General features: G+C 36.6%; 1 pseudogene; it reads right to left on the reverse strand.

Moving 5' to 3' along the window:
* The window catches only part of LOC144252440 (transport and Golgi organization protein 1 homolog), a 101,752-nt pseudogene that overhangs the window by 35,792 nt on the left and 38,163 nt on the right, over positions 1–27,797 (reverse strand).

A 27,797-nucleotide genomic window follows, 5' to 3' on the forward strand; every position in this document is an offset into this window, starting at 1 on the left:
CTACTTCACTGCTCTGAGCCAACCTCAAACACAATTTCCAACAGGAGCAGGAAATTAGTTGTTTTGTTCACTACTGTTACATCAGTGACTAGGGAAATGCCTAGAATGTATGAGAGAGTTAACAAATGATTTGTTGGGTAAACTCATGGTTCCAATGATATTATAAATATACTACACTATTAACCTAAACACCTATATTAACTATTAAGCCCCCATATATAAATAGTACTGAGAGGAAATAAGCTATGAGAACAAGGCATTTAAGGTCTACCTCTCAGCAGCATGCATCCTCAGCTCCAGGAATGTACCCCTGAATGTGTCTGTTGTTGAATGAAAACATACTTGTGTGGAGAGTAGTTGTTTGGTTACATGATACTGGAATATTTAAGTAGATCTTTTAAAACTAGCTTTAATTTTTTCTTATTTTTCTTATTATAGAATATGGTATGTTGTAGAATTTTTCTTATTGTAGAATAGAAATTAATGATAATTCATTGGTGGAAAAATCAGAATAGCAAAATGATCTAATTGCATATTATCTTCTTGATATTTACCTTGACTCATAATCAGATATACTTTTATATGCATAGTCAGTGCTTCCAGTTACTGAAGAACTAGCTTCTTATTTTGTAGAGTTTTCAATACTTTGATTTATCAGTATTACTTTTTAAACTTATTGCCTTAAAGACATATTAACTAGTCTGGTGGATAATGAGAAGAAAATTTCTCAACTGGCCACAATAAGGTAGTGGTAGTTCTTTCTATCAGGATACATACAATTAGTGGATGAATCAGCATTCACTTTTACTCATGGCATTTAAATTTGTGGCATTGATGTTTAACATGATGTTTAATATAAGGTTATATTAAAAACCTTCAGAGAAGGAACAGGATAGAATGTGGTGGTGATTGTTGGCATGGAGATAAATAATCTCAAGTGCATTATTCTTTAATACCTCAAAGGGAAATCTTACGGGGTAAGGGATGAGTAATGGTTAAAGGTAAATGTGACCAGTTTGGGTGGAGGGGACATAAAATTCTAAGATATGAAGGGTTCCTAATGTCAGAGTACAATCTAAATGAGACAAGAAAAACATATCTGAAACAAATAATTGGCAGCATAATAACATATACCATTGGAAACTTGTGAAGGCACTTGCCTAGGAGCATTCAGTAGGCCTAACGCTGCTGTTACCAGGAAGAACCTCATCTATTGTAAATGATGAGTCAGAAAATAGTGTTAAACATTTATGGAAGACTAAATCTCTCCAAGAGGGGCAACAGATTTACCCTCACATATAAAACATTGGAAAAAAGTGGACAAAATACAAACAACAGTTCTCAGATATTAGATAATAAGCAGCGTAAGAGTGACCTCTAAGATAAAGTTAAGCATGAGAGATGAGTGCTAGGATTATCCCAATTTACTCCCTGGAAAGAATTTTTTCAGGCCACATCCAGAGAAGGGAAACTCAAATAGAAAATCTCCTGAGTTGAAGAGATGGATTTTAAAGTCTGAAGAGACAGATGCAGCTAGAAGTCCCAGAGCAGAATAAAGGGGAGAGTAGGGAATTGCAGAGGGAGGGAGAGTGTGTACATGCACTAGCTCTCTAGACATCTATGGACGGTTCCCCTGAAGTCTGTGGCTATGTAACAATGGGCACACATGTAAGGCCAGAGAAAGAACCTTCAGAAAAGAACAGAATGGAAGGTGGTGGTGATTGTTGGCATGGAGATCAATTTTTGTAATCACCAGCTAGAATGGAAAATCTATAATAAAAGGGCATCAAGTAACATAGTCAGTAAAAGGGAAAAATTAGCCCAAGATTGAAGGTAACTCCAGTCTAGCAGAATCTTAAAAAGATAAAAATGCTTCCAAGATAGTTTAGAAAAAAAAGCTATACACAGCTCAAGAATATTTAAACGAATACAAAATATCCAGTACTCAACAAGGTAAATTCACAATGTTTGGAATCCAATAAAAATGTATGAGGCATGCAAAGAGGTAGGAAAATATAACCCATGTTGAAAAGAAAATTAATAGAAATGATCATTAATTACACTGTGATAGAGTTATTATACAAGGACATTAATACAGTTGTATACCATATGTTCAAGATGCTATGGAAAAGAATAAGCATGTAAAGGAGAAAAAGAAGATATAAAAATGTCTGAATTAGATAAAACAGATAAAATTAGATAAAATCAGATAAAACAATGGCTAAGGTGAAAATTACACTGAATGAGATTAACAGCAAATTCGACATTGAAGAAGTCAATATCAGCAAACTGAATATGCAGTGATAAAGACTCCAAAATCAAACATGGAGAAAGAGACTGAACTGAACAGAGCATCAGTATGCACAGCTTCAACCAGTCCAACATATATATATGTATGTTATGGTAGTTCCTAAAAGAGGTGAGAAAAACACATTTGAATAAATAATAAATAAAAATGTTCTATATCTGATGAACACTCAGATTCAAAAAGCTCAATGAATAAGAAAAATGATAAAGATGACACAAATATACACTAAATGCTTAAAACCAGTGCTAAAAATTGAAAAGCATCTACAGAAAACAGACACCATTATGTACAAAGGAGTGAAAGTAAAATGTCAAAATTCATTCAAGAACCATGCAGAAAACAGTACATCAACATTTTCAAGTTCTGAAAGAAAAAAACACTGACATCCTAGAATTGCATTCCAAATGAAAATATATTTCAAAATGATGTAGTCTTTAATGCAAAAGAATTAAGTTAAACCCTACCCCATATAAAAATTACCTGAAAATGGACCACAGACATAAATGTAAGAACTCAAAATGGACCACACACACACACACACACACACACACATATATATATATATATATATATATATATATATACCAAAACTAAATGTAAGAAAGCATAGGTAAATCTTGGAGTAGACAATGACTTTGTAGTTAAGACACCAAAGGCCCAAGCACGAAAAGAAAAAAATAATAAAGTAATGAACTTCATCAAATTTAAAACTTTTAAAGGCTACCATCGAAGAAAGTGAAAACACAATCATAGAAGAAAATATTTACAATTCATGTAGTTAGAATATAACTACCTAGAATATACAAGCAATTCTTATTGTTCAATATGAAAAAAAATGGCAAGAAATTAGAATAGACATTTTTCCAAAGAAAATATGCAAAAGCAAATAAGCAAATGAAAGGATACCCAGCACCATTAGGGAAATGAACAACCTCAGTGAGATACTACTTCACATCTATTAAGATGGTTATAATCAAGAAGATAATAATAAGTTGGCAAGGATGTGGATCAATAGGAGCCCTCACACACTACTGGTAGGAATAGACTACAGACCTAAATGTAACAGCTAAACCTATACAACTTCTGGAAGAAAATATAAAAAGCTGCTTGGCAGAGACTTTTAAAATTAACTAGCTCTCTCTGCCTCATGCTCTCTTTTTTCTCTCTCCTCTCAGAAATAAATCAGACTTAAAAACTTTGTCTCATGCTGGGCGTGGTGGTACATACCTGTAATACCAGTTGCTCAAGAGGCTGAGACAGGGGGATTGCAAGTTCAAAGCCAGCCTCAGCAAAAGTGAGGCACTAAGCAACTCAGTGAGACCCTGTCTCTAAATAAAATACTAAATAGGACTGGGGATGTGGCTCAGTGGTGGTATGCCCCTGAGTTCAATCCCCAGTACCAAAAACAACAACAACAAACTTTGTCTATTCTATATTCATTGTTATGGAAATGGAAAGGTAAGCTGACAGACTAGGACACAGTATTGGCAAAACATATCTCTCTCAAGGGAATGATATCTAGGATATACAAATGATTCTTACAACTTATTAATAAGAAAAATCACCCAATTTGAAAAGATGGGCAGAAGATTTTTTTTTCTTCACCAAAGTAGATACAAATATGGTGAATGTGCACATGAAAGGATATCCAACGTAAGTTGAAATGTAAATCAAAACTGCAATGTTATTACACATACAGTAGGATGGACAAAATTTAAGACTGATCATAACAAATGTTGACAAAGATGAAGACTATGGTATCTCTCTTAGAACTGCAGACTATAACATGTAGTACAAACAATGGCACAAACTGTTAGAAAACTGTTTGGCAGTTGCTTTAAAAGTTAAATCACATCTGTCGAGATATTTACTCCAGAGAAATAAAAGCATACATCCACACTGAGACTTGTGCACAACTATTCATGGTGGTTTTATTTGTAATAGTCAAAAAATCCCCAATGTTGGACTGTGGGAACATGTCTGTCTTACATGCCTCAGAACCCTTATACTCATATTAACCATATAGTAGGCATTTGATTACTAACTTTTACATGAATGTAGAGACTGATTTTTTTTACTGTTAATAGAGCTTCTCTTTTATTAAATATAACAGACAAAAGAAAATCACGTATAGCACAATGAATTATCACAAAGTAAACATATCCACTGAACCCTAACCCAGGTCAAGAAACTGGACATCAAATGCACCTTCATGAGCCCTTTCTTATTGCTCCCCTAATTATTCCCTCCGCTCCCCCAGAGTTAGGCACTATTTTAACTTCTAATAACAAGGGTTAGTTTTGCCTGTTTTGTTACTTTATACACTGTAATCATACACATGTGATCTTTGGTATGTGGCTTTTTTTAGCTCCATATGTATTTTTATAAGATTTATCCAAGTTGTTGAATGTGAATGTACTTCTTATTTTCATTGCTTAATAATTTTCCACTGTATAAATATAACCTGGTTTACTTAAAAAAAATCCCCAATGTATATCAATAGGAAAATAGATAATAAATTTTGGAAACATACTTAGCAAGAATAAAGAACTATTGATAATAGCAAAAACAGGGAGATTCTGAATGAAATAAACTAGACAAAAAGTAATATGCATTGAAAATTCTTTTTTTTTTTGTACTCCCTAGTACAAATATCCAGGGGTGCTCTACTGCTGAGCTACTCCCTAGCCCATTTTATTTATTCATTTATTATTAATTTTTTTTTTTGCTATCAGAGATGGAACTCTTGGGAACTCAACCACTGAGCCACATCCCCAGCCCTCTTTTGTATTTTATTTAGAGATAGGTCCCACTGAGTTACTCAGGGCCTCGTTAAGTTGCTAAGGTTGGCTTTGAAATCCCAATTCTCCTGTTTCACCATTCTGAGCTGATGGGATTACAGGTGTGTGCCACCAGTTTAGTTTTTATTTTGAAACAGAGTCTGGCTCAGTTCCCCACATTTACCTCAAACTTGTGATCCTCCAGCCTCAGCCTCCTGAATATCTGGGATTACAGACTCTGCCACCACCTTCCAGCAGATTCAGTTATATTTAAAGGTAGAAAGTTATAAACCAGGTGAATCCTAGTAAAGGTCTTAGTAAAAAAAAAATAATAAAAATAAAAGCACTATGCTTGGTCACAATATGGTAAGTCAGAAAATGACAACAAATACCCATTTTCTGTCAGGTTGACCAGAACAGTATCATTTCTCAATGGATTTCAAAGGGTCTCCCTCCCTCCCTCCCTTCCTTCCTTCGAGTTTTGGCGCGTGTGTGTATGTGTGTGTGTGTGTACATCATCTTCTGTGCCAGTGTAAGAGGTTTAGGCAATGGATCAACCTTTACACCTGTGCCGAAGGACCCCAATCTGGGATCTATCTCCAAGGGTGGAGGTGACTCTAGATCCTCATTATAATCCCGAGAGTGGGAACTCCTAAAAAAATAAACAGGTCTTTCTTGGTAACACCAGTTTCCTCCTTGGTAAAAGTTAGTGTAGTGGGGGGGTGGAAAGGGCACTACCCTGCCACAAAATAAATGCTAAAATGTATTTTGGTACAAATTGTAAACACTAAAGAGTTAAAAGTAAGAGATGAGTCTTGGGATTTGAGCTAGACCTGGATAAGTACATAGGATTCAGATTCTAAAAAGAGAATAAAAGGCAAGTGAATTAAACAGCATAAGAAAGACTCAGCAGAAAGAAGTATGTTTAAAGGACAGTAAGGACACCTCATTTTGCTAAGAGGAAAGGATTCTATAAAGGATGACATATTTGTGTGCTTAGGTCAGATTATGAAATTCCTTGAAAATCAAGCATAAGGATTTAGACTTAATAGAATAAAAATGCAGAAAATATTAGACTTTAAGTAAAGGGATCATATAACTTAAGTGGAATTTAAACAAGTATCTTGCCCTTAAATCCAGGGAAGATGGAGGTTTAGGCTGGGCATGACCAGTAGGGCTGAGGCACTCCCCACAATTAAAAAGTCATGTTGAAGTGTACTGTACTAATGGAAGTGAGTCATATACAAGGCAAGGTCTTCTGCCAGCATCTACTGTTTGTCTAGCCCTGAAATATTATTCCACTTTCAACTGTACAAAGAAAGAAACTCAAACATCTGAAATTGCCACTAATATATGGCATATATGAGTTCCTGTTTCTGGTTCTGCCTAATTTACCTTGGCATTCTTTTCACGGAGGTCAAATATTTGGTGTGTTGAAATAAATGCAGAACAGATGTTGGGGACTTGTGGCCTGCACATCTCAATTTCCACAGTGCACTGTTGGGCTTTATACATTTAGTTTTCAGAAATATAAATTACTTCCTTACTAGAACAGCAGCAGAAGTAAGGAATATAGCCAAAAAGATTGTAGTAAGAGTCAGAAGTCTAATTGTGTGACTATAGGGAAATCATTAACTTTTCTGAGTCTCAGATATTTCATCTATACAAATATGGGGTCAAAGTTAAAATTTTATAATTCACTTTTTAAGAAGAAAATGAGATAATATATGAAAGATTGCCCATTTATGTGGTTTAAATAATTAAACAGCAAAATCCTGGCGGTTACAGCCAATATAGACAATTGACAAAGCAACAAAAGTCTTGGCAATAAATGCTTTCATCACTAAGAAGACATTTTTAGATAGTGCATACTCTGGAAACTGTTCTCTTCTCACTGAAACAAAGTAAGGCTGATAACATCTTCCAAAAGTGTGCTTGGAAGATCACAAGCACCTCTTGGAGGAGACAGGGAGAGTGGAGGAGAAAATATGTTCTTCGGGATAACATATAGTCTACCAGAGCATACACTGAAGCAAAGCAAACCCTCCTGAATCTTCAGCATTTTAACTGATGCATGCAGTATAAAATTAGAAACAGGACCATAAACACTATTATGAAGACTATACTCAGTGGGGGACACTGAACAAATATATATGGGAAAGTAAGTTCTCTGTGATTAGCATGAAAGCTCAGTCTTACCCAAATCCAAATGAAATTTGAAATGGTTTGGAATACATAAGGAGGATCAGTGAATGACATCAAACGCAAATGATGAAATAGAGAATCTGAACATGATCTTTCTCTTATTTCTCACTGATCCCTTAGAACCACCAATAGAAATATAATATTAACTCTACATGTAAATTAAATTTTCTAGAAGTCATATTTTAAAAAGTAAGACAGATGAGCTTCATTTAATAATACATTTTACATAATTCAATATATTCAAAATGACATCCTTTTAACTTGTAATCATAATAAAAATATAACTGTTATTTTACATTCTTCATAATAAGTCTTTGATATCTGACTTATGGCACATCTCAGTTCAAACTGGGCACATTTAAAGACAGTCAAAGCATAAGAAAGTAGGGATTGTAAATTAACACTAGGCCATATCATATACTTGCACTTATTTTAAAGAAAAGCCAAGTTTAATAGCATGTTTTAGGTTTTAAAATATTTTTGGCCAACCTCTCTTGGTACTTACTCAGAAGTGAGAAAAGATGATTGAAGGTATCTCAACATCCCTCTTTTTTTTCACTCAGAGGTTAGGATTTCTGTTGCAGTAGCTAGGGATTGCATTGTCATTTCAGATGAATGTCAAGTCTGTAATCAAAAAGTGTAAGTCATCATTAGGTTCCTACACTTGTCATTCTTTTATTATTTTTCATTGTTATCTTAAATATATTTACATCTTGACAAACATAAAGAAATAAAGAATTATATTTAAATGGATAATAAAACAATTTGACTGCATAAAATCCCTTTTCGTTTTAGGTAGACCTACTGGTACAAACAAATCACTTGGGTGGTCTATTTTTCTTTGGTAACAGGGATTGAACTCAAGGGCTCTAGACCACTGAATCACATCTCCAGCCCTATTTTGTATTTTATTTAGAGATAAGGTCTCACTGAATTGTTTAGGGCCTTACTTTTGCTGAGGCTGGCTTTGAACTCACGATCCTCCTGCCTCAGCCTCCAGAGCCACTGGGATTACAGGCATGCAGCACTGCACCCGGCACCTGCTCTGTTCTCTTACTTAACTGCAACTGTGTTTTCCTTGGTAGATTACTTCTTTGCACCAGGGTTTCTTGATAGAACTCTATTGGTACTTTGGTTTGGACTATTCCTACTAGCTGAAGGTTATATACTATCTATGGGCCTGGCCAAAAAATGTTAGTAGTTTCCTCAGTCATGGTGAAACAACAACAAAATGCCCCCAGGCATTTCTAAACTTCTCTTGAAAAGACTAGTATCACTCTCCCAGTTTGAGAGTCACTGCTTGAAATGTTAGTTAAACTCTGATCATTTAACAAAGCACCTTTAGTTGTAAGTATCCTATATTTTGTAGTTTGCAAGTATTCTGTATTTTGTAATTTCTCTTATCAGCTAAAAAGAAAGGATTATAAAATCAACATTTAAGGCTGGGCTTCATGATGCACACTGTAATCCCAGTGGCTCTGGAGGCTGAGGCAGGAGGATCTTGAGTTCAAACTCACCATCAGCAATTTAGCAAGGCCTTAAGTAATTTATGGATTTCCTATCTCAATATAAAAAAAATGTAAAAAAGGGCTGGTGATGTGGATCAGTGGTTAAGCACCTAGATTCAATCCCCTGTGCCCATCCTCCACAAATCAACATTTTAAAAACCAGAATCACTAAAACATCAAAGAAACTCAAAGGCCCTTGTAAACACAACTGAATTTGCTTCAAAGGATTTTTTGCTTTTTGTTTTCCACTTCAAGTTAACACTACCTTTAAAAAAATCACATTTTTGAATTTATTTTTTCTGACCTCTAAGAGGGATCTTACATTTTTCTACTTTCCTTTCCAAGACTATTCCCTCTTTTGCACTGTGTAATCTTGAATTTAAATCTGAACTAGTTGCATTGTGTTAATAGTCAAATTATGATACAATTTGAATTATTGAAATGCATATGGAGGGGTTTCTTTTCTTATTTTTAGTGAAAACTCACGTTTTTAAAATTAGCACCTAGGGAACTATAGGTGGAGACTTTACATATTAGAGTCATCAGCATGATAATTGTAATTAAATAAACACAAATCAGTTCATGATAGCTGATTTCATTTACTATTATAATCAGCTTTCTCCTCTATAAAACAGCCCAATTAGTCCTAAATTGACATTCACTAATTGTATATTAGAGTTTCAAGGAAAACAATGAAGAGTTAGTGACTATCATAATGATTGAGATGTGTTTTCACATCAGTAATTATTATTATTTTTAAGATGGGGGTCTTGCTATGTCGCCTAACCTGATCTCCAACTCCTGGACTCAAGCAATCCTCCTGGCTTGGCCTTCTGAGTAGTTAGGACTACAAGTCACCAAACCAGCCCAGTAATTACTGTTTAGTAGATCTCTTTTTGGACACTAAAATCACTACTAATATGATTGTATATGTTTGAAATTGGTTTTATGAGCAACATACAGATTTGATGCAATTCCCATCAAAATACCCACAAATTGGTGTGAATATACTTTGTATACAACGAGAGATATGAAAAATTGTGCTCTATATATGTAATATGAATTGTAATGCATTCTGTTGTCATATAAATTTAAAATAATAATAATAATAATAATAATAATAATAAATATCATTTTTCCAGAAGTAGAAAAAACAGTCCTGAAATCCATTTGGAAGAATGAAATATTCAGAATAGCCAAAACAATTCTAAGTCAATAAAGCAAGCTGGAGGCATCATCACAATACCTGACTTCAAATTATACTACAAAGCTATTGAAATAACCACTGCATGGCTCTGTCATAAAACCAGATACATAGACCAATGGGAAAGAAGAGAAGACACGGAAAAAGATCCAACACAGTTAACAGTCATCTGATTCTTGACAAAGATGCCAAAAACACATTGGGAGAAAAGACAGGCTTTAAACAAATGGTGCCAGAAAAATTGATTACCCATATGTAGACAAATAAGACTAGACCCTGTACAAACTTGAAAGAGATCAAAAGCCCAGGAATTAGACCAGAAACTATGCAAATCCTTGGAAGAAAATATAGGTTTGAGACTCCAGCATATAGGTACAGGCAATGACTTTCTTATTAGAACTCCTAAAGCTCAGAAAATAATGACAAAAGTTAATAAACAGAATGGCATCAAATTAAAAAGCTTCTGCACACAAAGGAAACAATTGGTAACATGAAGAAAGAACCTATGGAATGGGAGAAAATATATTTGCTAACTACTCTTTTTTTCTTTTTTTAAAGAAAGCGAGAGAGAATTTTTTAATATTTATTTTTTAGTTTTCGGTGGACACAACATCTTTGTTTGTAATGTGGTACTGAGGATCGAACCTGGACTGCATGCATGCAAGGCGAGCGTGCTACCGCTTGAGCCACATCCCCAGCCCTGCTAACTACTCTTTTGACACAGGATTAATATCCAGACTATATAAGAAACTTTAAAAAACTTAACACCAAAACCTCAAATATCCTAGCTTAATTGGGCAAATGAATTAAACAGATACTTCTCAAAAGAAGAAATAAAAATGGACAACAAATCTATGAAAATGTTCAACATCAATAGCAATTAGGGAAATGCAAATCAAAACTACAGTGAGCTTTCATCTCACTCTAGTCAGAATAGCAGCCATCAAAAATATGAATGATATGGGGCTGGGGTTGTGGCTCAACAGCAGATTGCTTGTCTAGCACGTGCAAGGCCCTGGGTTCGATCCTCAGCACCACATTAAAAATAAATAAATAAAAATAAAGGTATTGTGTCCAACTACTTAAAAAAAGAATATGAACAATAATAAATGCTAGAGAGAATGTGGAGAAGGGACACTTTTTTCTCTGTTGATAGGATTGTAAATGAATATAACCACTATTGAAATCAGTATGGAGGTTCCTCAAATGACTAGGCAGGAAACCACCATATAACCCAGGTATACAACTACTCAATGTTTATCCTAAAGAATTAAAGTCATAATACTAGAGTAGTATATGCATACCCATGTTTATAGCAGCACAATTCACAGTTGCCAAACTTTGGAACCAAACTAGGTGCTTATCAAGGATGAATAAATAAAGAAAATGTGGCATATACACACAATGGAGCTTTATTCAGCCATAAATGTGAATTATGTCATTTGCTGGAAAACGGATGAAACTTTAGAACATTCTGTTACACAAAATAAGCTAAACTCATAAAATCAAGGGAGCATATGTTTTCTCTCGGATGTGGAAGCAAGAGAGGAAAAAGGGAAAGAAAAGTGAAAATCAAAAGGAGATCAGTAGAGTGTAGGAAAGGGACCAGGAGAGGGAGGAGTGAATGGAAAATACTGGGGAATGATATTGGCCAAACTATAGTGTTATATTGTGCATGTGGAAATATGTTACGACAAATACTGCCATGATTTACGACTATAATGTATCAACAAAAAAATGGAAAAAATAAAAGCAAACAAAAGAACAAAATTGCTTTCATGTATATATGTATGTATGTATGTATACAGCCTAGCCAAACATCTATTGTGAGCATAAACATTAATACTCTGGAACAGTGATGAGCAAATCATACCTGTCAGCCTGACACTGTTTTTTTTTAAATTGTTCTCTTTATTCCTTTTTTCTCTTTCTTTCTTTCTTTCATTCTTTCCCCACACCTTCTCTCTCCCTCCCTTCCTCCCTCCCTCCTTTCTTTCTTTCTTTCACGGTGTCCAACAATAACACTTGCGTTTGTAAACAAAGTTTTATTAGAATACAGAAGCTTATATTATTTACCCACAGTCTAGGCTGTTTTTGTGCTACATTGGCACTTGAGTGGCAATGAAGACTTGCCTACAAAGTCTAATATATTTATTATCAGTCTCTTTTCAGGAAAAGTTTGTTGATCCCTGATTAGATTATAGATTAAAGTCAGCAGAATAAATACATAAACATTTCTTTTCTTACGACTAAAATTGGCTGTATGAAATGAGATAAATGATCTATTAATTGCCAAGATAAATGTCCCTTCCCTATAGAAAGTGTGTATTCAGGACTAGAAATCTTGGCACTGTGTCATGTCAAATGTAGGAAAAAAACCTGGCAGTTCATTTTGATGAGACTTAAGAAATTTCTTTTCCAGGGCATTTTGAGGTGTATCTAAACTTTGTAGATAATACAGGGGAGAATATTGTAATCTGCAAATAGATTATGTTCATTATTAGTTTGTAATCATTTCACAACTATCATATAATATTAAAGCATCATAAGAGACTGCCTATCATAATAGAAACTTTTATGACTCTAGCCATTAACTTGTATTTTTCTAGTTATTGTAGACCCATACTTTTAAGCTAGTGCTATTGGTAAAATATATGATTATTTAAGTCTGATTGCCTTACTAATTTTGACCAGTTTATTTTTCAGATATCCATTTTGGGGTTTACTCTTTCAATTAATTTTGGGTTCCATGGGCAATGAAATTGTTGTTGAGTATGTAAGATGTTGCAGTTTCTATGTAAGTTCACCTAAGTGCCTCTACCACTATTGATGGGCAAGGATATAAGTAATTTAGTACTTTTACTTGAAACTGTTATAGATCTACTGTACTGGATTTGTTTTCCTGACACAAAAGTGTATAAAACTAGGAAAACTAAACATTTTCAGGTATTAATTTCAGACATGACTGTAGGCCTGGTGCACAAAACACAATTAGGGAGATGAAGCTCAAGTAAGATGGAGGTCATACTGAGTTAAGGAGAAAATTATCAAAGTGCAAGATTATCATAGTGGTTGGAATTTTGTGGACAAGAATGTCTGAGCTATTTATGGTGGGTGCAATGTGATTGTGTGTGTGTGTTAGAGAGAGAATACTAAAAGCCTGGAGGAAATTCATTTTTCATATGAATGTACCAGATGAGACTCTTTAAGGCTTAGCAGAGTTTGACTGCTATAAAGGAGACTGAAGATGATGCTAAATGGCAATGTTGGAAGAAATTAGGTTTCCAGCAGAGTCAGGTTGCAGCAGCTTCACTAATATATCAGGTACTTAATTAAGAGTTCAGAAATAAGCCTTAGCAAAAAGAACCACACACAAAAGAGTAAAGGGAAAAAGGTAGACCTAAATTTGAAACCAAAATTGATTCATGCTGAAAATGTATGTGGCAGCCAGAAAGGAAAAAGAAAAAGAAAGGTGTGTGTGTGTGAAAGGAATCTGACGACAATCAAAGGGAGATCAGTAGAGGAAAGGGATCAGGGGAGAGAGGAAAGCAGGTAAAAGAGAAATACTCGAGAACGATATTGGCCAAGTTTTATCACTGTATTGTACATATGCATGCAAACATAACAACAAATCCCACCATTATGTACAAGTATAATGCACCATGAAATATGGAAATAAAGAAAAATACCAAACCTAGTGAGGCGCGGTGGAATATGCCTATAATCCCAGTGACTCAGGTGCATGAAGCAAGAGGATCACGAGCTCAAAGCCAGCCTTAGTAAATCGAGGTGCTAAAGCAGCTCAGCAAGACCCTGTCTCTCAATAAAATACAAAATAGGTCTGGGGATGTGGCTCAGTAATTGAGTACCCTGAGTTCAATCTCTGGAACCAAATAATAATAATAATAGTAATACCAAATCTAATATGATCAAAACAATTCACCAGTAATTAGCCTGCATGACAAATAAAACAGAATATCCTTTATAGGAAGACAACATAATCCAGACTTCCTATGATGTATCATCTATAAATGACCAGAATATAATTAAAAAAATTTTTTTTGGTACCAGGGATTGAACCCAGGGGTGCTTAACCATTGAGCCACAACCTCAGCACTTTTTTGCATTTTATTTAGATACAGGGTCTCACTGAGTTGCTAAGTGCATCCCTTAGTTGCAGAGGCTAGCTTTGATCCTCCCGCCTTAGCCTCCTGAGTCGCTGGGATTATAGGCATGTAGAATATCATTAAATTTTGCCAGAATGCAAAGAAGATAGAAAAATGAGAACCACAAGAGAAAATATCACATATAAAAAAAGTTCCATGAGCTGACCCAGATGTTAGGATTAGCCGAAAAAAAATTTAAATAGTTTTAATAACTAATTTCAAGGAGTTAAAGAAAAGCTTAATCATAATGAATAAGTAGATATGGGTGTCAACATATAAATGAAAAAATTCTTTTAAAAGAAATAAAAAGTATAGTATTTGAAATGAAAAATTCATGAAACAAATCTATCATCAGATTGTATAGTGCAAAAACAGCAAAAAGTTAACTTGGAGATAGACCAATAAAAATTATCTGTTCTAAAAATCAGAAAGAAAAAAATAGAGACTTGGTTACTATCAGTACAAAGTGACCTAACATACATATAATTAGATTTCTAGAAGAATAGACGCATAAATTGTACAGAAAAAAATATTTAAGACAACGATGGCTAAAATTATCCCAAATTAACAAAAAAGATGTTAACAGATTTAGGAAACTCAGTGAATACTAAGGTTAGTTACAAAGCAAATCACACCTAGATGCATCAGAGTCAACTGTAAATAATCAATTAGGAGGAAAAAGGTCTTGAAGGCAATTAGAAAAAAGTGGTGTGTTTTACATTGGTAAAAATGACTAAAATGATAGCTGACTTCTTATCAGAAATGAGAGGTTAAAGTTAATGGAAAGGTTTAAGGTGCTAGAAGACAAAAACTGCTAATCCAGGATAAATACTCTTCAAAACTGAAAGCAGAATAGACTTTTTCAAATAAATAAAAAGAAAATTCAATACCAATAGATCTCTACTATTAATGCTAAAAGAACCTCTTCAGGATAAAAGGAGATGATCCATCAGGTAGAAACAGATGCACTGTGTGCTTTAGTTCACTGTGTAATAAACTTAATGGTTTAATATAAAAATTCTTTGTTATTTCTCCTTATTCTATGATTTGGCTTTACATAACCTGATGGGTCCTTTGCTCTAGGTATTTATTACTGCTTACGTGGTTTCCTTTAGCAGGAATTGTTTAACCAAAGGTAGAACTGACAAAATAGCTTCGTTTACATGTCTGCTAGCTCAACTGGTTGGGTCAGGCTTATCTCTTCAAATGCTTTTAGTCATTCAGTCATTCTAAAATTTTTTATTTGTTGATTAGATTTCTAGAGGATAATAGTAGAATGTATACACCTTCCCAGGGTGTTATGTCTAGGATTGGCATGGAATCACTTTCACCAAAAATATATTTTGTTCATTAAAACAAGACAAAAGACCAGCCCAGACTCAGTGGGTGGGAAAATAGATATTACTTCATAATGAGAGAAGCAACATGATACAGGAATGTGGAGAATTTGGGGTAGATATTTTTAAAGACAATGCACCATAAACAGAAATGAAAAGTACTAGAAATAGTAAAATGTAGGTAAATATAAAAGGCAATATGTATACATATTTATTCTTTTAATTTCTTGGAAACATGACTAAGGTAAAAAACATAGGGTATACAGCTGTAATATGTATGACGACAAAGCACAAAAGACTTGGGGAAATGTGAGAAAGTATCACAATTTAAACTATGAAAACTGTGATAAATTAAAGAATGCATTTCATAATTCCTGGAAACATTGCTAAAACAATAATGTAAAGCAATACAGCTAAAAGCTAGTGGATAAATTAAATAAAATTTAATTTTTATTTAATGTAATTTTATTTAATTACATTAAATAAAAATACATCATTAATAGTAAGCCAAGAAGAATGCAGAGGCTATACTAACATCAGATGAATTTAAATTCAAGATAAAGAGTTTTATAAGAGATAAGAAAGACATTTCATAATACTATAATGTGTTTTTTAAGAACACAGAAACATGACACCATACAACCAAACATTTATATGCCCCAAATATATGAAAGCTGACAAAACTGAAGAGATAAATCCATACTTTGAATTTTTAACAGCCTTTTAACAACTGATAGTAACAGTATAAAAAATCACTAATGATACACAAGAGTCTGAACAAAACTATCAACCACCTTAACCTTATTGACATTGACTGACAATGCCCAACAACTCCAGAATATATATTCTTTTCTAGTCCTCATGAAAATTTGCAAGATAGGTTATATTCTTGGCAAACTAATCAGTTTCAAAAAATTTTAAATATTGAATATCAGTTTGTTTGCTGATCACAGTAGAAATAAATGGGGTATTCTTTAATAAAACTGGTCATTAAATAAAAGCCCTGCAAATCATCAATAAACAGTGTTTTAGTTATCTATTGCTATATTTTTTAAAATTCCAAAATTTAGTGGCTTTAAAAAATAACCATTTGCCAGGAGTGGTGGTGCACACCTGTAATTCCAGTGGCTCAGGAGGCTGAGGTAGGAGGATCGAGAGTTCAAAGCCAGCCTCAGTAATGGCGAGGCACTAAGCAACTCAGTGACACCCTGTCTCTAAATAAAACACAAAATAGGGCTCGGGATGTGGCTCAGTGGCCGAGAGCCTCTGAATTCAATCCCCACTACCAAACAAACAACCATTTTATTTCTCATAATTTTGTAAGTCAAGACTTTAACCAAGGTTCTGCTCCAGTGTCACCTAGGCTCACCCATACAGCAAACGCCTGATTTAGACTACAAGGTCTGAGATGGCTTTGTATGTCTGGAACTAAGGTGCTGACTGTTGGCTTTATGTAGTCTCCCTTTCCATGTGGTCTTTCAAATGTCAGGGGCTTTCTTCAAATGGACTCTCCCTCTAGCAAGATAGCCTGGGCTTCTTTACAGTGTGGCACAGGGTACCAAAGAGAAGAAAAAACGAGTTTGTGCCTTTAAAGGATACAGTCAGTCCTTCCTCAAGTCTCAATCTTGGGTAGGATCTTGGTCCATGCATTTTGAGGGAATTTATAGTTGGATGACATTTTAATCTACATTACTATGTGAAATGTCTTTGTTTTTATGATTTCATTTTTGCTACATTGTTTCTTTTCCATACAATTAACTACAATATAGGATAATCTATTAACGATAATGTCTCTTCAATTGGTTGTGTGAAGCTTGCTCTATAATAATTTATATAGAAAGGACTCATGGGAATAATATTCTCTAAATGACAATTTCCTGATTTAAAAACATATAATTTGTAGCCAGTACAATAGTGCATGCCTATAATCCTAGCTACTCAGGAGGTTGACAAGTAGGAGAATGGTAAGTTTCAGGAGAGCCTGGGCAACTTGGTGAGACTCTGTCTCAAGGAAAACAAAAACAAAACAAACATTAAATGACTGCAGATGTAGCTCAGTGGTAGAGCACTCCTCAGTTCAATCCTCAGTGCTGGGGGGGAAAAAGGTCATTCATCACCATACTAAGATACTCCTTAGAGAAAAGTAATTGCAAGAACATTGTTCTCCTCCCTTGGGATATGTTTGTTTTTTTTTCTAGATTGGAATCTAGAAAGCCTTTTGTGTGCTTTGTGCTCTCATTATGGTTATGTGGCTTTTTAAATCTTGTTCATGCCATTGGATATAATATCAGATTTTTTTTTCTGGTGGTGCTGGGGATTGAACCCAGAGCCTTGTGCGTGTGAGGCAAGTACTCTTCCAACTAAGCTATATCCCCAGCCCCAGTGGATTTGTTTTTTTGGAGGGGAATCTCTTCTCAACACATTTTGTGCCAGATTGTACTTGAGAAAGGGAAGTGATATGTACAGCATGGAACGATATTACTTTCTGATTTTCCCACTTTTTTTATCTTTTTAAAAAATTTATTTATTTTTAATCCTAACTTGTTATATATGACAGGATAATGCATTATAATTCATATTACACATATGGTACACAATTTTTCATATCTCTGGTTGTACACATAGTCACATCAGTTGTGTCTTTTTTTTAAGAGAGAGAGAGAGAGAGAGAGAGAGAGAGAGAGAGAGAGAGAGAGGAGAGAGGAGAGAGGAGAGAGATTTTTAAATATTTATTTTTTAGTACTGGGAATTGAACTCAGAGGCATGAACCACTGAGCCACCTCAGCCCTATTTTGTATTTAATAGAGACAGGTTCTCACTGAGTGCCTCGCTTTTGCTGAGGCTGGCTTTGAACTCATGATCCTCAGCTTCTGGAGTCACCAGGATTACAGGTGTGCACCACTGTGCCAGGCTAGAAAGAACTCTTGAATTAAGAAGCTCAGTAAGGGTAAAAGATCTATATAGTGAAAATTACAGAACCTTAAAGAAAGAAATCAAAAAAAGACCTTAGAAGATAGAAAGATTTACCTTGCTCTTGGATAGGCAGAATTAATATTATCAAAATGACCACACTTCTAAAAGCGCTATACAGATTTAATGCAATTCCAATCAAAATCCCAATGACATTCCTCATATAAATAGAAAAACAATCATGAAATTCATCTGGAAAAATAAGAGACCCAGAATAGCTAAAGCAGTCCTTATCAGGAAGAGTGAAGCAGGTGGCATCACTATACCAGACCTTAAACTATACTACAGAGCAACAGTAACAAAAACAGCATGGTATTGGCACCAAAACAGACTGGTAGACCAATGGTACAGAACAGAGAGAGGATACAGAGACTAACCCACAAAACTACAATTATCTTATGTTAGACAAAGGTACCAAAAACATGCACTAGAGAAAAGATAGCATCTTCAACAAATGGTGCTGGGAGAACTGGAAATCCATATGCAACAAAATGAAATTAAATCCCTATCTCTCACCATGCACAAAACTCAACTCAAAATGGATCAAGGACCTGGGAATAAAACCAGAGACTCTGCGTTTAATAGAAGAAAAAGTAGACCCTAATCTCCATCATGTGGGATTAGGCTCCAACTTCCTTAATAAGACTCTTTTGGTGCCAGAATTAAAATCAAGAATCAATAAATGGGATGGACTCAAACTAAAAAGTTTCTTTCTTCTCTGCAAAAGAAGCAAATCTGTGAGGTGAATAGCAAGCCTACATCTTGGGAGCAAATCTTTACCCCTCACACATCAGATATAGCACTAATCTCTAGGTATATAAAGAACCTCAAAAGCTAAACACCAAAAAAAAAAAAAAAAAACAAATAACCCAATCAATAAATAGGCCAAGGACCTGAACAGACACTTCTCAGAAAATAATATACAATCAGTCAACAAATACATGAAAAAATGTTCATCATTACTAGCAATTAGAGAAATGCAAATCAAAACCACTCTAAGATTTCATCTCACTCATCAGAATGGCAGCTATTATGGATACAAACCACAATAAGTGTTGGCGAGGATGTGGGAGAAAAAGGCACACTCATACACTGCTGATAGGACTGCAAATTGGTGCAGCCAATATGGAAAGCAGTATGGAGATTACTTGGAAAATTGGGAGTGGAACCACCATCTGACCCAGCTGTCCCTCTCCTCAATCTATACCCAAAGGACTTAAAAACAGCATACTACAGGACACAGCTGCATCAATGTTTACAGCAGCACAATTCACAATAGCTAAACTGTGGGACCAACCTAGATGCCCTTCAATAGATGAATGGATTAAAAACTGTGGTGTGTGTGTGTGTACACACACACATACAATGGAATATTATTCAGCAATAAAAGAAAATAAAATCATAGCATTTGTAGGTAAATGGATGGAATTAGAAAAGATAATGCTAAGTTAGCCAATCCCAAAAAACCAAATGCTGAATGTTTTCTTTGATATAAGGAGGCTGATTCATAGTGGGATAGAGAGTGGGAGATGGGAGGAACAACAAGCTCTAGATAGGGCAGAGGGGTTGGAGGGGAAGGGAGGAGGCATGAGGTTATTAAAGATGGTGGAATGTGATAATTATTATCCAAAGTACAGGTATGAATACAGGAACTGGGTGTGAATATACTGTGTATACAATCAGAGATATGAAAAATTGTGCTCTATATGTATAATAAGAATTACAATGCATTCTGCTGTCATATATGAATAAAAAATTCTAAAAAAGGTCAGTAAAACCCTCTCACACCAGCCCAGATTGACTCCCTATTGCTGATACAGGAAAACAGTCATTTTAAAAATAATCATGAGGAAAAAAACAAAACAAAACAAAACTCCTTTCAAGTCTGAAATTCAAATATTTCAGAACAGAAAACGGACAAAAAGATAAATAGTGGGGCTAGGGCTGTAGTTCAGTGGCAGAGTGCTTGCTCAGCATGTGTGAGGCACTGGGCTCGATCCTTAGCCACCACATTAAAAAAATAAAATAAGGGCATGCTGTCTATCTACAACTAAAAAAAAAAAATATATAAATATATATATATATATATATATATATATATATAGAGAGAGAGAGAGAGAGAGAGAGAGAGAGAGAGAGAGACAGACAGACAGACACCAAATCTGGGAAAAAAGAAAAAGGAAGACAAAATGATCTCCTACACCTCATGGGTCTTTTTTTTTAATATGTATTTTTTTAGTTGAAGTTGGACACAATGCCTTCATTTTTACTTCTGTTTTTATGTGGTGCTGAGGATTGAACCCAGGCCCTTGCACGTGTGAGGTGAGTGCTCTACCGCTGACCCACCACCCCAGCCCCCCACCTCATGGGTCTTAAAAGACCTAAAGCACATGACATAGTCAGCACTGTTGATGAACACAATAAATGTCCATAAATATCATTTGCAATTTAAAAAACATTCTACTATTGAGAAGAGGTATCACTGTGCAAAGCACCATCATAAAGATAGCAGGTTTACCAAATAAACTCCAGAGAAGAAGTCTGTGTCAAGAGAGAAAAGGTTCAAATTTAATCCTTGAGACTGACAGGACCATAAACATTAATATCATCACTTGGATTCAAAGTCCAGCTTCAAGGGAACAAGGATTACTCTGGCAGTTCTTGGACCAGGAAGCCTTAAGAATGTCAACAGATGACTATAGGGCTGGGTAGGAAAGAGAGGTGCCAGAGCAGGACACAGGACTACCCGTGGGGACGCATCTCACTCACACCCTAGCTTGAGGTGATGGAGTCACTGGCTCACCTAACCCCAACTCACTTCCTTCCTCCCGCTCTCTGATCCCTCCTCCAGCTGCAGGCAGGGCATCAGAGGCCCACTGGCTGTTCTCTGTCTCTCCCAGGATGGACTCCAGGTCTACGTCCTCCAGGATGCTCCCCTCAGAAGACAGCAGTTTATCCAAGCCAAATTTCAGTATGTCACTCAACTTGAATGAAGAAAATGAGAGATCCAGTTAGTTCTCATGAAAACACAGATGAGGATGTGTGACTTGCTAAGTGTCTAAATGACACCAGGTAATTCTTTCCCTGATGGACTTTCTTCTCTTCCATCACAAATGACACCTGCCAGGCTGTTTTGGAGTTGGATGAGGAATAAGCAGAGAGGTGATAAATGATGATCAGAGATGTTGACTTTGACAATTATTTACAATACCAAAAAAATTTTTTGGCCTCCAATTTTTTTGAGGAGTGGGGGCAGATAAAATGATTCCCAGCATCTTCTATAGCACTTCTCACCAGCAATTTTTACAGGCACTTCCAGCAGTCCCCAGAGAAGTCAGAGACCCTGTTGGCTACCTTCTTACCTCTCCCACTGCCAAACTCTTATAAAGAAAAGGTGCCACTGAATACCTCATCTCACCATGAGCTGCCACCTGTCCTTGCCAAGCCGCTTTGCTACTACAGTGCTTTATGGGACCCACTTTGGCAAAACCATAACCACCCTGATCACCAGACCCAAAAGCCCTTTCTCAATTTCAATCTCCCTGGATAGTCCTGCGGCACTCCCCATCCTGCCCTCTTGCTCCACCTAGGGGATATACTCAGCCTATTTCCTACGGCTATTGGAACCAGAATCTTAGATAGTGTTACCTGGCTTTCATTTGCTACTTGCAACTCTCCACCTCCCTAAGTACTATCTCTTAGGAATTCTGAACCAATTGGGATCCACATCATGGGACTTCATTTTCATTTTGCCCTTTTAGATTTGGTTAGTTATCTCTATATTGCCTATTCTGTAACTTGGAAACTTTAGCTTGAAAATATCCAAGATAAAAACTATGACAAAAACTAAACAAAACCATAACTGTTATATTTATATTTAACCTTGGTGTACATATATATATATGTATGTGTATATATATATAAAACCAAGCCAAATGGCTTTGGCATTTAGTACCCAAAACAGAAGAAAGCCAAGTATTTATGATGAGGCTCAGTCCATACTGGGACCCTTCACTCGTCCACTCCTTGGACTATGTCTCCTGGCTTCCCTCGCTACTGCTCACTCACAACGTGTCTTTAAGGAACTACCCATTTTTTAAATGAAAACCACTTTATTATAGTAACTAAGAGCATGTAGTTGGAAGTTAAAGAGTGCTCGGATTAGAGTCATGAATCTGATGTTTGGAAAATTTCTTAAGATGGAGGTAAAGACAACGTCTATCTCATTTTTTGGTTATTCTTCTTCTGAAACAACTGGAAAAAGTGCACGTCACACAATGCTTAGCACACAGTAAGCATTCAATAAGTGTTCACCGCATCTTTATCTGTTCTCTGTTTCTGTTGTGTTCTCCTTCTAAGACAAGGAACCTGCTCTCCTTTTTCAGGACTTCACTGCTCTATACTGCTTAGATTTATCAAACCAGAACCACGTCTTTTACTATTAGATTCTTTTAATAACTTAAAAAAAATGTCCTGCTGTATTTTGAGACCAGGCAGTGAGTTATCACCCTTGTTCCTGGCAACGATAAATAACTCACAGTCTGGTGGGGAGGAAAGAATCAAGACAGAACCAGAGTGTGATTTCTTGCCATGGCTTGTGCAGGAAGTCCCACCGAGGTCCTCTCCACCAGCCCATAGTTTGTACTGGCCCCAAGATCTGGTCCCATGGCAGAGTTTGTGCCTGTGCATTTCACAATGATGTGCTAGCAGCCAATGTCATAGAGAAACCCCTGACTGAATGCCTGGAGCTCCCTCCACTGGGGAAGCATCGAGCATCTGAGAATTTGTCTCCTCTAACTCCTGACACCTGTGCCTTCACAACAGCCCATGATGAGCTCCTCTCCCAAGATCCTGTGAAGAAGTGTATTTAGACACCTACAGTGTACATGCACCTCTCTCTCAAGCTTTCACCTTCCATTTGAAATTGCCTCTTCAATAGTGTGAAAATAAAATGCACAGCCTGCCCAGCCACCATGACAGATGAGCATGCAGAAGACTCAAAACACAAAAGGCCAAAGACTCCAGTTACTCTCTAAGATATACAAACGTCAAGCAAACAAACAAAACCTAGAGTTCTTCTTTCAGGTTCTAGTACCCCCAAATCTGTGAACCTTTCCTGCAGGTCAGTGACTCCCTAACAAAAACAGCACCTTCCCTGTCTGCAATGCTGATGTGTAAAGATACAGATGTGAGAAAACTGCCATTTTTAAACTCATGCTTGGGCTAGTTGTAAATTTGATGATTCTGCTTGTAATACTGTGTAATTTTTTCCCTTTCACATACCTCTTGAATTTTTTGTTTGATAAGCTGATCCTTTTAAAGCCTGGTTTTTCTTGCAAACTTTTCTAATTCCTTTCTTTTCTGAGTCTCCTTCTAACAATAATGTATATTGATTTTTACTACAAACTCTGTTGACTAAAGCCTACATTATCTTCATCCTTCTAATTTCTATCCCTATCTCCTACTTTCTACTCTCATCTTTCAGGCTTAAAGCCATCTTTGAACTTGCTCTCTCTCACTGCCTGCCTCAAAACAAGAGCCAACTCCTGTCATTTCTCTGCAGTTTCCTACAGCAGATCTTCCCACAGCTACTACCTTTTCTCAGACATTTATTACTCTCTTCATGCCTGAATCATACTAGATACTAGGGGTTGATCTCTCTGCATCTAATCCCTCAAAACGACCTGGGGTATATTATAATATAGGTTCAATTTTATCTCAAAGGCTGCTGCTAAGGATTAACTCCAAACCTCTTACCAAAAGAGAGCTCTCTAGGATATTCTAAGACAGCATTTGACTCCCATCTAATTTTTCCTTCTTCAACAAATTAACTCTAGTGCTTTCATCCCTATATCCTATGGCATAATTTTGAATTCCTAATCTTGTTCACTCATCTCTGAGTATGGAATGAGTACTGTGAGTCACTACTCAAAGGGTCTGGGATTAAGGAGGAGGTATGAAACTAATCATCACTGATTTAAAGAAAAAAAAAGAACTTAAACAAATTCTGAGGTAACTCGTGGCACACTCATCTTTAGAAGCCATGAAGAGATTAGATCCATGATGTTCAGTTACATGCTCAAAGTCATCCATCCAATAAGGGATAAGATGTGAATTTCAATCCAAGTTAGATGGTTCAAAGCTCATTTTCTTTATTCTATTTTCTCTGCCTTTAAATGCCACCCTCATTTTTAGCTTGTATGGCACCTTGCATGTAGTTAGGTACTGAGAGGGTAAGAATTAGGCCAATGAAAAAATGGGTAATTTGCAACAATGGGTGGTTAATGCTGGTCCTTTTTATTTGCATTCTCATCCACAGAGAGTACTAGTTATAAATCATGAGACTCTAAAAAGAATACATTTTACCTGGAGGTCAGGATCAGCCAAAGGTTTCTGGGCTCCCAGAGTAAAATGGTCTCTTTCTATGATTGTGTTGGTGAGCTGCAGTTTGGAGGCTGCTTTCCTATAAACTATTTCTTCCACAGTGTCTCGGCCAATCAGCCGGATCACTTTCCCAGCCCTGTACTGGAGTCAAATGAGAGCAGTGTTAGGAGTCTGCAAAGCTGGGGAAAAAAGCATGCCAGGAAAATACACCCAAAAGGAAGCAGAACCAAATGCCACATTGAGGGAAAAAGGAAAAAGACACTGCTCATTGGGACCTGAGCATTTGTTAGAGAAATCTGGCCTCAACTTCTTCCTGAACTTTTCCCCAAAAGAGGAAGAGGAAGGAAGACGAAGTGACCACTATTGGGCCTTCATCTGTAGCCAGGATAACCCCTGGCAGGCATGTTACCTCAAGTCAAAGGGTAGCTGAACACAACTTTGTTTCCTCTTTGTGGTACTGGGAACCCAACCCAGGGGAGCTTTACCATGAAGTTATAATCCTAGCCTTAAAAAAAAAAAAAGTTTTGAGACAGGGTTTAGGTAAGTTGCAAGGTTGGCTTTAAACTTGATCTTCCTGCTTGTCTCCCATGCTGATAATGATTACAGGCATGTGCACCCACTGGCTTTAACTTCATTTTTAAACTGAATTAGGATCTAATGTGAGAAACATGAACTAAATAAATTCTAAGTTTCTTCTAATCATTTTGGAATTTAACTGTTCTTTTCAACAAAGTGAGTCTGAACTGATCATGTGACCACTGATCCCTCAACATGACTCTACAAGCCAGTAGCACAACGGGGTTCAAACCCAGTGGTCTCTAACTCCAACGTGGCACTGTTGTCAGGACTACACGGTCCACCTTCCTCCCCAATCCACAGCTGCAAGCCAACAGAGCAGAAAGGTGCCAATGTCTAACTCACTCACTTGTTCTGGCCAATTTGGTGAGCTCTGGCAGCTGCCCGCAAGTCATTTTGAGGATTAAAATCACTGTCAAAAAAAATAACAGTATCTGCTGCTTTTAAGTTCATGCCAACTCCACCTGAAAACCATAAAAAAAAGGAACATGATGAGCAACACACAAATAGGGAACTAGAAAATACACAAGGCAGGACTAGGTCCTAGTGAAAATCAGAAATCAGTCCAACTGACTGGTTTCATCCTTCAAACTGACATTTCTGCCCCAGACTTCAGGTTTGACCACCCTACAGTGGTCAAAAGTGCTACCTCACCTTCCATTGCATGAACTGGGAAAATTTAATTATCAAATATAACAGAATGAGAGGTAAGCAGAAGAAAAGGATGCTTAAGTTAATTGCGTGAAGACATTTAATATTTGTTTGAAAACCTTGATTGGATTTTGCTTCAAACAGTCTGTGAATAAGGACACAAGTTCTTTCAGAAAACAGCTCCAAAAATAAGAGGTCTGGGGGCTGCAGTTGTAGCTCAGTGATAGAACACAAGTGATAGAACACATGAGGCACTGGGTTCCTTCCTCATCACCACATAAAAATAAATAAAATAAAGGTATCATCTGTTATGGTTTAGATGTGGTGTCCTCCAAAAGCTCACATGTGAGACAATGCAAGAAGGTTTGGAGGAGAAATGACTGGGATATGGCTTTAACCTAATCAGTGAATGAATCCCTAATGGGATTAACTGAGTGGTAACTGGGGCAGGTGGGTGTGGCTGGAGGAAGGGGTTCATCAGGCACATGGCTAAGGGGTATATATTTTGTATCTGGACAGTGGAGTCTCTCTCTCTCTGCTTTCTGATCATGATGTGAGCTGCTACCCTCAGTCACACACTCCTGCCATGATGCTGCCTCCCCTGGAGCTCCAAGGAATGGAGTCGGCCTTCTATGGACTAAGACCTCTGAAACCATGAGCCCTCCAATAAACATTCCTCCTCCACAGTTGGTTCTGGTCACAGAGGTGAAAAAGCTGACTAAAACAGTGCCCATCTACAACTAAAAATGTATCTTAAAACAATGAGAGGTCTGCAGTGGGCAGTAAGAAACACACATGACCACACTTGCAGCTTCAACAAGGTAGGAAGACCTGACGCTAGCTATGATTAGAGCAGATGATACCTGCCTCTGAGTGGAGAAAACCTGAGAGTGTCTTCCTGTACTGGTTTCCACACTGATCAAAGAAGATGTCATAAAATCAGTTCAAGACAAGAACACTCAATGCAACAACTCTCTGCTCTTTCTCCAATGGTGCAGGAAAAGGCCAAAAGAGCACTTTGGGTTCAGGAATTTAGAGTACTAAGAAGCAAACTACAGGCTTCTCTTTGATAAATGTGGAAACTGTACAGAACACACTCTAGCCACGGTCGTTGGAGCTCATTGCTAAAACAGGCCTAAAAGGGCTTGTTCCAAGAACTGAATGAAGGGTTCCTTTCCACAAGGACTACTAACTCCCGGCTGGATGTAAGACAAGCCAGGCAGGAACATTCTCATTGAAGTCTTCCTATAAAATCAAAGTTGGAATAAAGAAATACTAATGACTGAATACGGAGAAAGGCTAAGTTATACCCAATAATAAGAGCTACACTTCTACTTTACTACTGCCAAGCACTGCTCATGGCACTTTACATGCATTGACTCTTTTAACTATCACAACAACCCTATGTCCTTGCTAGCACTATTCTCATTTTGCAGATGCTGAAATGGAAACAGCTAGATTAAGGGATTTATTTGAAGTTGCACCACTAGAAGATAAAACAGTCAGGATTCCATCCCATATTCCAGAATCTGAGGTCATTACTCCTGGGACAGAGACAGGGTCTCACAGTGTTGCCCAGGCCGGCCTTGAACTCCTGGGCTCAAGCCATCCTCCTGCTTCAGCCTCCTGAGTAGCTGGGACTGTAGGCATGCACTACTGTGCCAGGCTCCACAACCTTTTTATCCACTGTGTGCTAACTATCGAGGCA

This window comes from Urocitellus parryii, unplaced genomic scaffold (assembly GCF_045843805.1).
Source record: "Urocitellus parryii isolate mUroPar1 unplaced genomic scaffold, mUroPar1.hap1 Scaffold_43, whole genome shotgun sequence".
NCBI lineage: Eukaryota > Metazoa > Chordata > Mammalia > Rodentia > Sciuridae > Urocitellus > Urocitellus parryii.